We start from the raw sequence: 12,248 nt of genomic DNA on the forward strand, positions 1-12,248 counted from the left end.
GAGGGTAAATTCCTTGCTCAATATTACCTAAATTGGAAATAAAGCTAGTATTCAGGCTCAGATCTCCTGAGCCTTTGAACACCCCTTGAGCACTGATCATTTTCCAAATCCAAGGTGCTCAGGCCTATGCATACCGTTACTGACTCTTGCCATAGTCCTAAAGTCCTCTCGGACTGCTTACTCTTCTTTGGTCCCCGTATATACTCCCTGAACTCAAGTCTTCTCCTTAGGCATATATATGACTAATATTTCTTTTCAAATCCCACTTGCAACTTCAGAAGTTGTTGTCTCTTGTCTTCACCCCTCTCCCCTGCCAAATCCACCCAGAATGATCTTGTATTAGCTCAATTAAATTTCTTAGGCTTAAATTCAGGTCCTCCATGATTGGTTCCACCTTACCATTTTGGCTTGATTTTCTATTGTTTCTTAAATGAACTTCCCGTTCTAGTTCATCTGATCTCCTAACTCTTCCCCACTCTTAGCTTGCTTGTTTTCTTCCCTGGACCTTTGTTCAAGCAATTTCCTTTACACCAATCCAAATTCTACATTTCTTTTCTTTTTTCTTTTTTTTTTTGTCCTTTTAAGAAATCTTCCCTTAATTTATATCAATAATTTTAAGATTTGGACTTTGTGATTGAATACTTGCCTGTTAACGGTGAATTGTTTATCTATTTGTTTCATATTTTACCTCCCCAGTAATATCATAATTTTCCTGACAGTGGGGACTGTTTTATATTTACACTCATGCACAGCTGCTGGCACCTCCTAGGATGAATGTGTTTGATTGGGGCATGGCCTCACAGGCCTGGCCAGAATTGCCTGGATTATAAAGATGAACACTGACCAGGTGGGATGGAGCTTGTGAAATAGGAATCCTTGAAACCAGTGGCACAAAAATGGACTCTGAGAGCAATACCTCCCTAGTTAATGCCGAGTTCAGTTTCATGTAACCCTCAGACCATGTACACAAAACTGCAAAGGCAAAGACTTCTGATGTCGAGTAACTTTACATAATGGGAAACTGTAAGCCAGAGGCTGGCAGGTCTGTGATACAGGAAATCTGAGCCTGAATATTGGCTTTATTTCCAATTAATCTAGGTAATATCGGGCAAGGAATTTACCCTCTTTGGGCTTCAGTTCTTCATCTGGAAAAGGAAAAGATTAGACTCCAGATGATATCAAGGACTAGATAATTTAATTATAAAATTACGTGATTCTATTTCTAAAGCAGTGAAATGGAGGCCACAGTCTTTAGAGTTTTTCATACCCTTGTTCTGTGTGATAGGATTTGTCTGTTTCCTATGTAGTTACCAATCCAGCTTCTAGCTTTTGGCATTTACACTTTTCTTTTTTTTCCCCAATTTGTACTAAGGAAGATGGACAGATGGTTTATTAGGCTTTCAGATGCACGTAATGCAGTTGTTCAATTCAACAATGGTTTTAAACTTTGAAGGTCCACGTAGAGCCTGGATTTTGTTTAGAATGGGAGATCGTTTTGACTCTTCAATTTAAGGATAATAATGTTTATTCACACAATTTAAAACAACTTGTGGATACAACTCCGAAGACCTAATCAGTTTCCTTCATTTCTGAACTCACTTCCACATCACACCCTAACTCTCCCAAGTTGCAGTTTTAAAACGAAGTTACCAGACTTCCAGTTACATGTGCATTATCTGCCTTCTCCTGACTCCTTTAACCCACAAGCTCCTTCCAAATGGAAAATCTTTCAGTTCGAAATCACAGAGATTTAAATGCGGAAGGGACAAATTCCTCATTTTACAGATAAGAAAACAAGAGACCTAAAAGGTCCTGGTGCTTTTTCTACTATGGATTCTATCAATCTAACCAAGTATTTCATCCAGGGAGTGAGGTTAGGTTGCAGGGAAAAAAAACATCCAGAACTTGTGAATTGTAAGCCCAAACAGAAAACGGCATTCCTTTAAAGTTTAGAGTGTTAATTAATACACTGTCATAAGGAGAAAAGTAGAGGCCACCGTGCGACTCGAAGGTGGTCACCACCGCTCTCTCTTTGTGCTTTTTAGTTCCTCAATGCGATTTCACGTAAGTGTGGACGAGCAATTCCTCAATACCCAACATGCATCTTAAGTGTGTGGAGGAGTCCGAGCCGAAAGGACAGACGCCGTGTAGGTGAAGGAGAGCCTGAGCCTCCCGCAGCGAAAGGAGGACGCGTGGGCGAAGCCGACGTGGCAGCAGAGGTGCGAGCTGCAGACCAGGTACAGGTGGCCGCGGGGGGCCGGGCGGCTGCGGCAGGCCTCGGGGCCGCGGGGGCCGGGGCGGGGAAGCGGCAGGACGCCTGCAGGCCGAGGCCCAGGCCGCTCTGGGGAGCAGCGGGGACCGCGCGGAGGAGACGGCAAGGCGCCCAGCGCGAGACCACAAGCCCGGAGGGTTAGGGCCGAGGACGCACAGGCTCGGGAGGCTCGGAGGGCAGCTGCTGAGCGGGGGGAAGGGCGCGCGGGGACGGGCCGCGGGAGCGAGGCGGGGGCAGCGGCAGGTGGCCCGGGCTGCGGGGCCGCGGGTTAGAGACCCCGCGCCCTCGCGGGCGGCGCGAGCAGGGGGCGTGGCCTCGGCGCGTGGGCGGGGCGTGGGCGGGGCGTGGGCGGGGCCTGCGCCTGACGCGCCCGGAGGCCGCAGCGGCCGCAGGCCGGGAGGGGCGGCGGCGGCGGCGGCCGCGGGGGAGGGGCGCGGCGTCAGCGCGTCGCCGGCTGGGCCGCGCCGGTGGCCAGGAGGGAGAGCCGAGGAGGAGGAGGAGGTGGAGGAGGAGGAGGAGGTGAGTAGGCTCCGGGCTGGGAGCCGCGCAGGCCGGCGGGGAGGCGGGGAGCGCGGCCCCTCCCCTTCCCTTCCCGACGCCCGCCTCGCGGGGCCGCGCGGCGCGGAGTTCCCAGGGGGCGGCGGCGGCGGCGGCGGCGGCGGCGGGAGCAGGGGGCGGGGGGCGGGGCCGGGCGCGCGGGCGGCGCGTCTCTCGGGCGCACGCGCTGCGCTCCCCGCGCCGCCGCCGCCTCGTGCCCCGAGCGGGGTGCCCCGGCCGCCGCCTCGCGGGCCCGCACGCCGCCCGTTTTCGGATTTGATTCTTTTATTTATTTATTTTTTTAATTAATTTTTTTTTTTTTTTGAGTTCTGCCCGCCTGCAGCGGCCCGGCGCGCCGCCGCCTCCTGGTGCGGCCCGGGCTCGGCGGGGAGGAGGGAGGCCGGCTTCCCGGGGGCGGCGCGGGCAGGCCCGGCCGGGTGCCCCCCCCCCCGCGCCTGCGCTTTCGCTCCCCCCCGCGCCTGCGCCCTCGACCCCCCCGCGCCTGCGCCCTCGCTCCCCCGCCCCCCGCGCCTGCGCCCTCCCCCCTCGGCCCCCCCGCGCCTGCGCCCTCCGCCCCTCCGAGGCCTGGGACCCAGGCTGCCCTCGCTCCCGCCCCCCCAGCGAGGATCGGGCGGGTCCTGCCCCGGGTCGGGCCCCGGGCTGCGCCGGCGGGAGGTCCCCTTAGGTCCTCTCGGTGCAGCCTTGCCCCCTGCAGCGAAGTCGCACTTCTCCGCACTTTTAACCTGTAGGCCCGAGGGAGGCTTTTCTTTTTCAATGTTTTTTTCCTTTTCTCTCTCTCTCTCTCTCTCTCTCTCTCGCAAATGCAACTTTTAGAGTCTCCTTCTGAGAACTGTACTGCATCAGATGATCTCTGAGATAATTCGTAAGGTAGCGCCCGCAGGCAGCGTGATGGGAGGTTCAAGGAGGAGGCTTCACACTTTTTTTTTTTTTTTTTTTTCCTGCACCTGTAGCCCGGTTTGGCATGGAAAGCGGGTTGACGGTGACTTTCCGGCAGGGGCGGGTTGCAGCTCTTGCAGCCCCCGAGCGCTGCCGCGGCCCTCACCTTGGTGGCTTGGTGCCTCCCTCCCCCCCCCGCCCGCCCCCCCCCCCCCCGGAGTCGATGTTAAAGCCCAGCAGCGCAGCGGTCAGGTAAAGAAGGAGCTGCTGCAAAGACCCGAAGGATGCAGCAGAGCCATCCCCCCGCATCCTCTCCACCTGTTTGACCTCAGGCTGCAGCTTGGCAGTAGTTTCGTGCAGGAAAGCCGCCAACGTACGGTGCTGTGCGGCGTTGCTGCATTTCGACCCGTGCATCCATTCCAGGTCCGAGAGCCGATTCCTCTCAGCTCTCACTTTCTTACACATTTTTCCTTAGAGGCTGGTATTGAATGAGGCAGCTCTAGCGTTGAGGGTTGGAGGAGGAGGAGGACCTTTTTGAGTCTTGCAGCTTTTCTTTGACGAACTCGTAAAGCTGAACAGGTAAAAAGCTGAACCACAATGCAGAGATCTAAAATAGGAAACTGAATTTTTAGCACTATTAACTTGGGTCGTTAACATGGCTTCTTTACTCCTGTTTTGCCTGTTGGCTTTTCAGTCTTACATACCACACAATCACAGAAATGTCTTTTTTTTTTTTTTTTTTTTTGGTAGGGGACTCTTACAGTTTAATCCGACCCCCTTATTTTACAGGGAGAAAACTAAACCAAAGAAAGTTCCTTGAAGATATTTAACAGAAGTTGAATAGAACTAGTTGACTTGAGAAACTGAATGCTTAAGCCTGTAATTCAGACCTCCCCAACGAATATTCTTGTACCCAAATTTGTTTTGATTATGTTACTTTTTAAAAAAGCCTAGCAGTGACTAAATTTCCCTTTTTCTTTTTCCTGTTTTGAGTATGTGCCTTAGTTTGTGACTTGGACAGATTAGATACAAATGATACAGATTATTTATAGTTAGGACATGTTACATTCTATCAGCTGAAAACAGTACTTTTCAGTTTGTTTGAAAGCAGTGATTGTTTGCACTTTAAGAGTATTTTGTACTTCATATTCTTGGTTCAGATAGTCTGTTTCAGTTCCAGGAGATTGGCATTTCAAAAGTCTTTACATATAAGACTGTGGTGTTTATAACCTCGACTTTAGGGAGGAGGAAAGGTGCCGTACACTTGCAGTAACTGAATTCCAGTATCCCCAGCCAGCTTCACTTTTCTCAGTCTCAAATGCAGAAGTCCTGAAGTTCTTGCTGGGGTGGGGTGAATTCTTTGCATCTCACATGCCACCATATTTCAGCATTAATAAATACTTCTTGGCTTCTGTGCACTTTGCCTAGTGGGGGCTTCATGAAAAACCATGTCTTACTCTGTGTATGCCTCGTGTCAGGTGTAGCAGATGCTCCCTAAATACTTGTGGTCCTGTTGGGCTTGATCAAACCTAAGGTAGCCGCGTGCCTGGAGGTCACGAACCATGATTGTATAAATGTGAAATAAATTCATTTCTTTTGTGTGTTGAATCAGATACTCCATTAGGCCTAATTCCAATATTGAAAGAGGTAGCAGGTAACAAATATTTTAGAAAAATTGGGGGAACGAACTGAACTTGGAGAATTTTATTCTTTAACGTGTATTACTCTCTTGTAAAATTGGGTAAAGGACCGTTATTTAAATTTTTTGATAGAACATCTCATTAGAGCTAAAGTAATACGAATTTTCCAGTGAAACTTTCCACTGGAGTAAAGTTTGACAACCATCAATTGAGTGACCCTTTAATTGTTACTGTAGGCCACATTTTTAAGTTTTGGTTTCACTTTTATAAAGCTACATTTTTCAGCATATAGACCTTTGTAAGGATCATGACTTTTGGGTCCAGACTACCTTGGCAAGCTGTCTTGAAATGATATTTTAGACAGTTTTATGCTGTATTTGATAGGGCATTCTGGTGATAGGGTAAAACAAAACAACCCAAAACCCTCTGTATATTTTTCTCTTAGGCTTATCTCCTCTTTTTTGTTTATTTTAAGAGAATTAACTGAGGAAAATTTTTAAGCATTTCTTTTTGGAAAGTACCACCACTGCACCCTTTGAGTAGCTTTGGAAGAGAATGTTTGAGCAAATGTAGGGCCGATTCCTTAGAGTGATTCCTTTTTGAATATGTAGGATCATATAAATAATAGCCTTCACAGGGACAATACCTTTGGATGACATGCATTTTTTTTTCTGTGAATCTTACCTATTACTGAAAACAATTGAACGGTACAGTAGGGTGGTATTTATAGGAAGCACATCATTTCACATGTATCATTTCTGGTTCTTTAGCCAGTCCCAGCCTATATGTCCTACCTACTGCCAGTCCTATCCTCTTGACCCAGTTTTTGAATTGATTTTTAAGACTGAAAATACATTAACACCCCCCATCTACTTCCGGAGGTGGGATCAGGAATTAACTTGCTCACAGAAGTATGGTATCTCACTGTATCATTGGCATATATATGCAGTTTGACTAGGAGATTCTCATTTTTGAAGACACTTTACTCATCCAGAGTTTTGAAATACATAGGATAAACATTTTTAAGTGAGGTGTGTGAGGCATCTAGAATATTTCGATACAGGTTTGAATGGAATTAGGATGTAAATTCAGTATGAATTAGTAAGAATATCTAATCCTTTCCCCTCACACATTAAGGTCATACTTAAGTCATTTAGACATTTATTTTGTTTTTTTTTTGAGTATTTATAAAAGTAACAAGCAGTTCCATAGCCTTTCTTTTAGTGTTAAATAGTCCATAAGTTGATATATTTTCTTGTGCTGTTTTCTTTTTGTATTCCAGATCCCTTGTGGACCTGAAACCTTATCTTAAGCATGCTTAAGAACCCTTGGTCATCTGACTCTCCCTGCCATCCCCTCTTCCCCTCAGGGAGTTGGGACCTGTTTTTGTCACAGGTGGTTGGTTGGGACTCTGTTTCAACTGGGGCAAGCTTGCAAGATACTGTGATACTGCCTCCAGGACCTGCACTTAACCAGATTGACCCCTTAGGTACTGAGAATAGGCTACCCGAAAGTTGAGCTCTTTGGCTCTTATGATTGGAGCCCATTGTGAGGGTCAGCTCTTCATTCGCATCAGGCTCTACAACACCCTGGTCATTACTTAGATCCCTTTCCAGAGTCCATAGCTGTAGTATTCCTTGCCTTCTTAGCTGAGTCATGTATTGGGTGATTTTTATCCACCATTTTCAGTGGCAGCTATTTTTTTTTTTTTAAGTGTTTGCCTTTTCTACCTATGTCTTCTCTCAGTTTTGAGCTTTCATTTGACCAAGTAGCTGTTGTACTTTCCCATAGCACATATGTTCATTATTTGTCTTTCCTTCTAGACTATGTGTACCCTGAGTGTTGAGACCGAATCTGTGCTGTTCCTGGTGGTGTCCTCGGCACTCAGTACAGTGCCTGGCACATAGCAGGTGGTAAATAAATATTAACCAATATAAAATTCATCCTAACAGTAAGTCTGTTATCAATATGGGAAATTTTGAATTCACATAAAAATTTAGACATTTCATCACCATCATTAGTACTACATACAGTCTGTATATTTTAAGTTATAAGCAAATCCATGTAAAAAATAGCTTCATCAGTCATTTGGCAGGGCATTTATTTAAGAAGAAAAGGTATATAATTTTCACCATGTATTTTTAGGTATTGCACATTTCAATTTTTCTTGAGTTTGATTAACATGTATATATACTATTTCTTACATATTGAAGTTTTATGGCACTATAAAGAAGTGAGTTTAATGGCCCTCTTTTTATTCATTAGTAATTATATTACTAAAGAGTAAATTCTCATTAAAAGGCCCTTAAGTGCCTGCTCATAAAAAAGACGTACCTTTTGATTTTGTTGTCCATACAATTCTAGTTATTGTTTTGAGGCAAGTCATCAAACTCTTTAGTAGTCTAAACCTTTAATTTGGTTTCAGAACAGTAGTCAGTCATGTATTGAATACCCAAATTAACCATACTTTTAACACTGTGTATTAAAAAGGTAATGACCATAACTTTTCTCGTAGAATTTCTTGTGCTAATTTTTTGAAGAGGACTTATGAACTACATTTCCTGTGTAGGCCTGAATCTCATACTTTTAATGATAGTGGAGTATATGTCTGTGTAGAGAGGAGGGAATGACATTTTTTTGTGGTGGTATTTTTAAGTGGACAGTTTACTAATTATGTTGAGGTAACATTTTACAACTCTAAAAGGAAAACTTCAATTATCTGAATGAAATGAGGTACATGAAATTAATTCAGATAAATGGGGGAATCCTAAGTGTAAATGATGCATGTCAAGAGACATGACCTCAATCTTGATTTTTTTTTTCCTATATATCTCTCAGCTACTTTTACATTACTAGATTGTGTTTCTTTTTTTTGTGATGGGCAGAGGTAAAATATGCTTCGTAGTTTATTTTTTTTATTTTTTAATTTTTTTATCCTTTGCCACAAAGGGAATCCAGAATGTGGTATTTTGTGACAAGTATAAGTGCTCATCTCTCGCCCGTGCTGCTCTGCCCTTTTAGGTGGTATACCACAGCCTTCCATTTTGTCACCTTCCTGTCAAATGTCAGATGTGTATGTGGATTCCTTGAGAATGTAATTTTTTAATTTTTTTTTTGTAAAGATTTTGTTTATTTATTTATTTATTCATGAGAGACACAGAGAGAGTCAGAGACACAGGCAGAAGGAGAAGCAGGGTCCATGCAGGGAGCCCGATGCGGGACTCAATCCCTGGACCCGGGGATCATGACCTGAGCCAAAGGCAGACGCTCAATCACTAAGCCACCCAGGTGCCCCGAGAATATAATTTGTTGGAAATGGAAGCCACACTCCTCTGTCCAATCACAAGATGTTTATACTTCCTAAAATTTGAGTTACATCAAGTTTAAGATGAATTGAGCTGGGTTCCTTCCCAGTCCCCCTTAGGGTTTGATATTAAGCAGTATCTTATGATGTAGGACCTTAAAATAGCAATAAGCACTGGGGCATAACCCTTGGCTTTTATGAATTCTTACTTGAAATGAAAATTTTGCTGATTGATAAGAGTTTAGGAAAGCTTTAGGAAACTTATTTCTTCTGTCATTTACTACATTTGCAGCGTTCCTTGGCTCCTGGCATCTGAAAGCTGTTGTGTAAAGAGTAGATAGTCTGTGTAGCTGTAATGATGTTTTCCTCCAGGCATTTTTTGTTTTGTTTTTAAACAGAGTTAGGGTTATCTCAGCTACAGAGATGTGTGCTGATACCTACTTAAAGTGGATTTGACTTCTTTTTTTCAGCATTACCTGTCGATGTTTTACGTAAAGCACCTGAGAACATGGCTCTTTATTTTCAGCATATATCAGCTTTCTTTTTGTCTCTTGGTCTTTGAAATACAAGATGATTCATATCTTGATTGCCTTGGGTAAATTGGATATGATATCAGCAAGCTCTGTAACCAGACCTTGTGAGCAATTCCTAGGTCATTGCCTGAGACCTTTTTAAATACATGCAGGCAGTGTGATTGAAGAGTTTAGGCTTCAGGGTCGGTCCAAACTGATTTTGACCCTGTACCATTTATGAACTGCATGCCTTTGGGGGAAGTTAGTTACTTTTCTGGGTTTCAGTTTTCTTAGAGTAATCTTAGCTGGATTGATTTGTTGTTGTATGCAGATAAGTGTTTAATAAATCAGTGAACTATCTACCTAGATCATGGACTATTTTAAAAGAAAGTAGATTTTGTCCTATTTGAAGACAGAAATAATCAAATTAGTAAACATTTTTACAAACAGAGGTCTTGCTCAGTTGAGTTTATTTTTTATTTTACTTTATTTATTTATTTATTTAGTTGAGTTTAAAGCTATGGAAGACTTGTAACCATCGATCTATTTATGTATTCAGAGTATACTGATATGTGCCATAGAGAGAATATGTAGCATACTTGTTGGATTAAGACAGACTTGGTTGATCGAGCACTGGGATAACGTTGGGCAGGGAATTTTACCTTCTTGACTCAGTTTTCTTCTGTGAAATGGGTAAAGTGTCAAGAATAATAAAGAGTGAGAAAGGATAGTAGGTTGTTGTAAACACTTAAGAGATGAGGTATGCAGGATAGTAATACCTGAATCCATAAATGCTGATGGTTGTTATTGTGACCTCAGACAAGTGACTTTCCCCTTCTGTCCCTCAGATGTCCTCCTTGGTAGCATGAATATTATCAGAGAACTAGTAAAGTTATTTTGAGGATTTAATGAGTTAATACATGCAAGTGCTCATTATTTGTTAATTGGTATTACATTATTAATGCAGTTTCAGAATGCATTGCGCCAATTTTGAGTTAAAATGAAAAAAATTTGTATAGATATTTAATATAATTCTTCTTTTTACATATAATATGTTGGGGGATATTTATTATGGATCTAGGGATGGCAGCTTATCATTTATAGCTTTCAGTGTTTCCTTAAGACCATAGTTCTCAATTGTGATGTGCAGACCCTTGTGAATCACAAGAGCCTTGAAGGGGATTGTGAGGTTAAAATTATTTTCATAGCAGTAATGACTTTTTGCTGTTTCCACTGCTTTGATTTTTGCCTTGCTGATACTAAAGCAGTGGTGGATAAAACTGTTGGCATCTTAGTTTGTATTAAATGGCACTGGCATGAGACTATACTAATACTCATTTTATTCTTTACTACCATGCTCCTCCAGTAAAAAAAAAAAAAAAAAAAAAAAAAAAAAAAAACAGAAAAGCCAGTTTCACTGAAGAATGTCCTTGATGAAGCAGTAAAAATGATTTTATTAAATCTTGATCCTTGAGTACACTTTGACTATTCTTTGTGATGGGGTAAATATCCAAAAAACATTTCTGCTGTATGTCCGGAGTACATTGGTTGACACAAGGAAAATCCTTCTGTGATTTTTTGAGTTGTAAGCTGATTAGTCATATTTTGCATGGAACATCATTTTTACATATAATAATGATCACCAAACTATGATCATTTAGACTTAGATATTTGGCAGTCATTTTCTTGAAAATGAACAAAGTGAGCCTGTCACTTTGGGGAAAACAACTGATAATATTTGTTGCCAATGATAAAATTTGAGCTTTCAAGTGAAAATTAAAATTTTGGAAAATTTGTATTACCTGCTGTGCCCTTGACAGCTTCCCAGTACTTAAAAGATTTTTCCGATGAGATAGGTGGTGATATTAATAAATGTGAGTTTTTGCTATGGTATTAATTAATTAATTAATTATGTCAAGATTTGGAATATAAACGTAATGTAAGAAACCGATATTTTCAAAGTGACCAATGTTACAAAATTGTGGGTACCCTTATGAAAAACAAGTAACAATACAAAGAGTTTATGTGATAATAGGTTGCATATGATAGATAACTGTTAAACTCCTCTACTTGTCAAGTTTTGGTGTAGTATCAAAGGAGAATGTTCACAACTATCTGAAAAGGCAATTAATATTAACATATACTTCTTTTTTTCTATTACAGTCAAAATGTATCACAACAGATTGAATATAGAAGCAGGTATAAGAATTCATCTGTCTTCTATTAAATTAGACATGAAAGAAACTTACCTTTTTTTTTAGGAAAGTACTTTTTCATAAAATATGTTATTTGTCATATTAAACATGCCATTAAAATTTTAAAACAATGTATAAACTCATTTAATTTTTAATATGGAAAATATTGATAATTATAACTCACAAAAACTCTAGAGTTCTTTTTTTTTTTTTTAAAGATTTTATTTACTTATTCATGAGAGAGACAGAGAGAGGCAGAGACAGGGCCAGAGGGAGAAGCAGGCTCCATGTGGGGGGGCTGGATGCAGGATCATGATTTGAGCCAAAGCAGGTTCTCAAATGCTGAGCCACCCAGGCACCCTGAGAGTTCTCAATTTTTGGGAACACAACAGAGTCCTGATACTAAAAAGTGTGAACTATTCCCTTAAGGGAAGGAGGCTAGATTCATCAAATGAATAAAGTTCTAAAATTTTAATCTTTTGAGTATTCCTTTGGAATATAGTCTACATGCCTCTGCTTTCTTTTCTTGGTGGTAAGGGTATGTTTGCTGCATTTCTATGTCATTCCCCAGGTGGACATAGGGTTCCTGTATGTGTTGTTGAAGATTTTCATTTTTAAGATTCATGCTACCTATATGGTTGCTACTCAGAATTGAGATACAGTTAATGGTCATTTCAGTCAGCCTATTCGTTTCTGATACTACTCATTTGTTTGTGTTAGAGCTATTGATGCAGTTTTCAGAGTTGTTCACCATGGCTGTCTATGTCAGGGTTGTAGTGAAATTCACTTTGCTGAAAATGAACATTTTCTCTGAAGTCTTTACATGAGGCTAATCTGTCCTGCTATAAAGTCTTCCTGACATTTCATGGCTGTTTTTTAGTACAGTCTACA

The 12,248-nt window shown here is 42.2% G+C and overlaps 1 protein-coding gene across 8 annotated transcripts in view; it reads left to right on the top strand.

Annotated features, from left to right (window-relative positions):
• The first annotated feature begins 1,600 nt into the window (after positions 1 to 1,600).
• LOC129514591 (glycosyltransferase-like domain-containing protein 1) overlaps positions 1,601 to 12,248 on the top strand; it is a 388,336-nt gene continuing 377,688 nt past the window's right edge. For 2 of the 8 annotated variants that reach the window (XM_055333309.1, XM_055333314.1), the window contains exon 1: positions 2,683 to 2,791. The gene's annotated coding sequence lies outside the window, so the exon portion shown is untranslated. Of the gene's footprint in view, positions 2,238 to 2,682; positions 2,792 to 12,248 lie in introns of those variants that run through there. The other 6 variants (XM_055333307.1, XM_055333306.1, XM_055333308.1 and 3 more) reach the window with 5 other exon arrangements.

The sequence above is a fragment of the Nyctereutes procyonoides genome, unplaced genomic scaffold, assembly GCF_905146905.1.
Source record: "Nyctereutes procyonoides isolate TBG_1078 unplaced genomic scaffold, NYPRO_anot_genome, whole genome shotgun sequence".
Classification (NCBI taxonomy): Eukaryota; Metazoa; Chordata; class Mammalia; order Carnivora; family Canidae; genus Nyctereutes; species Nyctereutes procyonoides.